We start from the raw sequence: 6246 nt of genomic DNA, 5'->3' as shown, positions 1-6246 counted from the left end.
TAAAGGCTATATACGCCAAGCCAAGCCCAGTGGTACGGTACACAGAGATATAAACGGGGTTTCGGGAGTGGCCAAATATACTATAAGTAAAATAGGTGATATGTTTTAAACACAAAGCTGCTATTGCCAAGCCTAAAATATGCGTTTAAAAAAAATAAATATCGAGCTTTCTTAAACCTGCAGCTGTACTGAACATAGATACGTTTCGTACATGTAAAACTGCAAAAACTGTACCCGGTGAAAACTGTATCAAAATATGACATCTCACCTCCATTGTGTTCTGCTGGATAACCATTATGCCTTTCAAAGATTATTTTTAAATTCTTGTAACCCGAAGAAATTTAAATTTAGATACCCAGAAGTACATTTTGTTGTTGGATAAACGTTGTTTGTCATTGCACGTTTACATCACTCTTTTAAATCTTTCGTGTCCAACCAAGATTAATGCAGGTTCAATGTTTTGCCAATTTGCGAAAGCAACAAACAACGATGGAAACTGATAGAAGCGCTTCTAAATGTTTAAATTATTGCTAAAGTGTTATTCTATGTAAGGTGTACAGTCGCTATGATGTCCTACATTCATGGTGGGTTTAAACGTTATATTCAATAAAGTTCCTGTCTATTCTAGTCAATGTTATCGAAAGCCTTTAAATTCTTAAGACTTCATATAACCCCAACTCATTCTTTACAAAGTGTTGCCCGCAATCCGTTATTTATTACAAATTTATGCGCAAAGCTATTTGTTTTTTTACGTGTGAAGATACGCCAGCCTTTCGTTTCATAGCACTAAAATAGTTTAAAAATGTTTGTCTCAGTCGAAGGCTGTATTAATCCTAGACCTAGTATATCAGTTGACTAGCATCGCCAAACAAAAGGTTGGTCAGAAGGTTTTTGTTATAGTATTTTTTAGATTCACAAGAAAGGAGGAAAAAATACAATTTGCGCTTCGCGCATTATTTTTGCGTTATAAGTGCACGTTTTAAACTCCAGGCCAATATAAGGGTTCGTGACCTATAATAGATTTATATGCCGTCAGGTAATGAACCAATGGCGTTCACCCAAATTGCAAGGATCGTATTCAGATTTACCGTTTGGTAAGAACAAATTTAATCAACAAGAAAATCATCAAAGCGCTAGGACGGTGGCTGTTTGACAAAGGAAGTTGCAAAAAATAACGCGACTATAGATTCATGCGGGACAGCAAGCAACAACTGGGAAATATCACGTTTGCAGTTTAGAAAAAATGTACTATACGTATATGTCTAGGTTAAGAAAATCTATTTAACCCGAAACGCCATGCGTGCTATGGCGTGTTAAACTTTATAAGGTGACATTTTTTGATTAATCGTGAAAATGCTGGTATTTCGGGCAATATGCTCTGTTATGTGCCTATTGCGCCACCAACCCCTTTAAATTGAAAATGTTGTCTAACTTTGTGACGCCATCCATGTAATTTTTAAAGCAAGTTGCAAAACATAACGCAACTGGAATCGCGCGGGACGGCTTGCAATAACAGGGAAATATCGCCGGTTTATAGTTACGATAATTCATACTGCGTTTATCTCTTTCAAAGAAATATGTTTAGCCGAAAACACCAATCATTCAATGACGTGTTAAGCCGTTTTCGTTACATTAACTGTTATTTCGGGCAATATGCTCTTTAATGTGCCTAATGAACCTCGTACCCTTCTAAATCGATAGTTGTGTCTAACTTTTTGACGTCATCCCTACTTTTTTAAAACAAGTTGCAAATAATAACGCACGCAATAATAAAAAACATCACCCGGTTGGCATTTTCAAAAAAAAAAAAGAAACTGCGCCGATCCACAGGCGCGTTACGGCGATTGCGGCACCAGGAGTAAACACTTTGGCAAAGCGAAGACTGCGACGGAATAGACGAGGGGCCAAAGGGTATAGTGGCAGCGGCGTGCCGCTAAAAGCCGAAAGCCAAGAGGCGGATCTAAATACTTGAGTAAACACGAGAGCGAGAGATGCGTCGTCGTGGGCGACATTGGGCGGGCCGAGCGTTTTCGCCGCTGCTCTGACGAAGAAAGGATTCCAAAAGCCCGGGATAGGGGAACTGCTCGGCAGTAAATTGGACGCACTTTTTGCTTTAAATCCAACGTCCGGAGATTGCCTTTTTTTCTGGCGTATAGCACCCCGTAAAAAGCGTGTAGACAGCGGGCCTGGATGCGAAAAATATTTGGGAGTTGTCTCTGTTGGTTATACGCGAATTGAAACGCAAACTCCCCCCCCCCCCACCGTTTTTCCTTCGCTGGTATCCCTAACTTATTCCATGTCATTTGTGGAATACAAATGGAGCCGAATGCGCTCTCTTTATTTGTTTAATGGGTCGACCAAGGATGAAAGGTCTTAAAAAATTGAGCTTTGGTCTTTAAAAATAACCGCGTGTATAAACCGGATGTAAGCCAACGTTATGCCCCTTTTCACATATAACCTACAACCGTTTTTGGTATCTGATTGGGTCATTATTTGGCTTAAAAACAGATGTGAACTAAAACTGGAAACAGAATGTTTTAGTCTTACATTTAAGCTCGTTCTGGGACTATGTTGGACAATGTAAAATACGAAAATATGAACATTAGTTTGATTTAAAAACGCCGTGCATTCGATACAGCAATTGGATGCTTTAGGCCTATTTAACAAAACCCATAAAAATAACTTTTGTATTTGTCATGAAAATCGCAAATACGGAGTAACGCCCACCTATCATTGCCCCAACATGAGGTAAGACATGCGTATAAGTATTCTGCTATTAGATTACAATGGCCGTCGCGTTAAAATCACCTTAGAACGATGTGGGATGACTCCTGTGTATCCCTGTCACCAGTAAGCCTTTTGTGTGAATCATTAAACAAATAGTCGCACCTGTATACGGCGAAATCCGATTTTCAACTAAAAGCGATCCTTCGCATTACAAAAAACTATACAGTATAGGCTTATCATGAGTTAGATCACTGCGGCTTTCATGAAATATAAAGCAGGCGGATTCAGAGGGCAAGGCCACATTACCCTCAAATAAATTGCAGATTTTGAATACCTCAACATAAAGGCGAAAATTTGTATCGATTTTGCTTACGTGTTCGACCTAGAATATTCGGTTTCTTATGGTAACTTGTTTTCTAACGTCACTGTATGACGTACCTTTTGTTAAAGTCATCTTTAAAAAATTGATGCCCTTGTCCACTTAAGCAAAACAACTAAAACTGTCCGTCAGCAAAAACCGCACAAACATTTGCGATTTTGCATAAATCGAATAAAGCGCTAGTCGCGTTTTATCTTGTCGACATCAAGCCCAAAGCACCAGGGTTTGTCAAGGGTCTCATCCCAGATGTCATAACGTTGCCATTGTGGCAACATAGCCAGAGCCACTTGACCCCTGCCCAGGCTTTGTCCGCTCAAAGCGAAGGTCTCAGTTGGCACAATGGCCGGGCGAGTGGCGACCCCGTTAGATAAAAAAACGTCGCATCAGGCTTGAAGGGAAAAGGACCTGTCGCTTCTGCGGGCTGCCGGATTTCTTTACCGCACCCTTTCATGCTCTTGCGGATAGTTTATTTTGAGGATTTGGTTCGATTGGGGAGTAATCGATAGCTGCCTATGGATAATTATTTTTTGCTACGTTAAGGGGTCCTGGAGGGAATAGTTTACTACGGCGACAATTTGTTAGCATTGTATTTAATAAAAAAAAAACATAATACGCTTACAGGATAATTAAGCTTGCGCAATTATTCACCCCAGACCCGCCCTATAGAGTTGGTTTACCACTCGTCCCAATTGGTCGTTTTAAACCGTTAAAATATATATAGTTTAAAAAAAAAGTATCTTTTAGCTGCCTAAGAAAATATTTTCTTCCTCGAGATTACACCAGAAATTTAGCAAATGCTTACAAAAAGGCAAAACAATTTAATTTCTGAAAGGTGTATATTAGATGCTACTGCATATATCTTAATTTACTTTTAAAAATAGTCCCGAATTTCGCGTATATAGTCTGCCGTGGCAACGCTAAAATATAGTTCAGTTGCTAGTCCACCGTGTTCGGGCGCTTGTAACTATCGCAAAACGTTCCGAATGCCCTTCGCTTTATTGTGTACAAAACAGTCGAGCGGCCAAAGTCGTTGCTCGAAATGTCCTAACGCCGGCCTTTGCCGCCCGAAGGTAAAATGCCGGTGCGCCAGAGGTGGCCCATAAACACGCATGGTAAACAAGACCGCGGGAAATTTCATAACTCGTCCTTTAGGCGACCGCTGCTGTATCCATTGTGGCACGAATTCAGAGCCACTAACGCGAGGCGACCGAGAACTTTAACTGAATTCAGTCAGTATGGCTTTTTAGCCGGGTATAACTGTCAGGCTGTTGGGAAAGGTCGACCCGGAGCCGTTTTAACACAGCGTGGCGTAAAATTCGCAGCTCAAATCTGTTTGGTCTCCAAAATCTTTTTTCCAAGTTTTTCGTAAGTTACTTTGCCAAATGGATGACAAGTTGTGCGAAAACTGCGCGCATGCCATTACTAGTTTTACATATTAAAACAACAAGAACATTTGTCATCGCCAGACGCCCCTGAAATTTCCCAGCTGGGATTGGCGTTTTACGGTTTTTCCAACAGTCAATATTTTGCCACGATAAACGGAAACAGTAAACAGGACAGGCCTGGTGGGCTGTACACGCGTAAAGTAGCTGACAATCGCTCAGGATCGCTCGTTCAACTTTGAAGGATCGCCTGGACATGGCAAATCGACAGGTTGCCATTGGGCGTCTCCGCAAGACGGCACGCAGTCTTAGAGGTATACGCGGCAGATACTAGCAAGTGATACACGGGACGTGCGGCATAGCGGATCGTCGAAAATCCGTGCCGCTGTAAAAACACCGCGTTCGTCTGTCGCTATTACATCAGCAGTGGCGCATTGTTGGGGGTATTTACAACGGCGCGCTGATTCTCGGACCAAACCAAACCGCTTTGATTGTCCGTGAGGCGCAGCAAAAAGGGGGCGGCTTACAACCACACCGGTTGGCGGGGTGCACAGGCCACTGGGTGCGGGACAGATGCACCAACTGGTGTCGGGATTCGCCTCGGCTCCGATATGCACACTTGCAGTGAATGGGAACGCGACTCGGCAAATAGGGATAAGCCCCCTTTCGAACTGATACAAGATGAGCTCCGGCTACGAAATCTGCCTAAGGTTTGATGCGCTATGCTGCTGCGACTACGAGACAATGTTTCCAAAACTGTGTGCGGCGATTTTAATTTTCATGACGCAATCTTGGAATCTAACTCCGTGAATTCAAAGCAAAGCGACAGCAAAATTACACAAAAACTGCGTTTCAAACACAAAATCACTCGTTTATATTATGCACTGTTCGATCGCTTGTACGCGACACTCCACTGCACCTGGTTTTCTAAATTGTCGCTCCTTAAGCGTTCATTGAATTTAAAATTACAGCTGTAAGCGTAGGATGGGTGATGGGTCGACACATTGACCCCCCCCCCCTGGCTAATTTTAATCATTGACCCCCATGGCTAATTTTAATCATTGACCCCTCTGGCTAATTTTAATCATTGACCCCCCTGGCTAATTTAATTAGTTCATAACCGAATGCTCATACAGATTACCTTTACTGTTTGCTGGCTTTGTCTCGCATTGAACATTTGCACACTTTTGTTTAGAGCACAATTCCTGATTTTTTTGGCTTTTACGATATTTGTCTATTGCTTGCCCTCGACACTTACTCACCGTTTGCCCCTTAGCAAAAGTTTCTGCCGGCGCCCCTTGTGACAGGTCGTCTGCTTGTTGGCAAGTGCCTCGCACAATAGGCGCACTTTCAATGTTGACACGCGGATTTGGAAATCTATCAACTGGTACTAATAAACGTACGACATGGACTTCTGGTTAACCGCAACAGGAACTTGAACAACCGACTCGGCATGTTGACTTTTCGCTCAAATGCCACTAAAAGCGGAGTTTCGAGGAAAAAACGACCAGACAATAACGCGAAATCGCCTAATTCCTGTTTGATCGATCAGGTCAGAAATTTTCGGATCCTCGACGGCGTTAGGACCCGCCAAAGCCCGCCGAAAAAACAGCTGCTGTCGCCCAGCGGCAAAACTGCGCCTTTGCAATCGTAGGCTCTCAATTTTTTTTTGCCAGCTGCGTTGTTGATAGTCGACTAGCTCTGTTTCGTCTGCAGGCGGCTCAGGTGATCGACCCCGGGTATAGGGCGCGCTGAGTG

The sequence above is a fragment of the Ascidiella aspersa genome, chromosome 7 (genome assembly GCF_963924565.1).
Source record: "Ascidiella aspersa chromosome 7, kaAscAspe10.2, whole genome shotgun sequence".
NCBI classification, from domain to species: domain Eukaryota; kingdom Metazoa; phylum Chordata; class Ascidiacea; order Phlebobranchia; family Ascidiidae; genus Ascidiella; species Ascidiella aspersa.
This window is presented reverse-complemented; position numbering follows the sequence as displayed.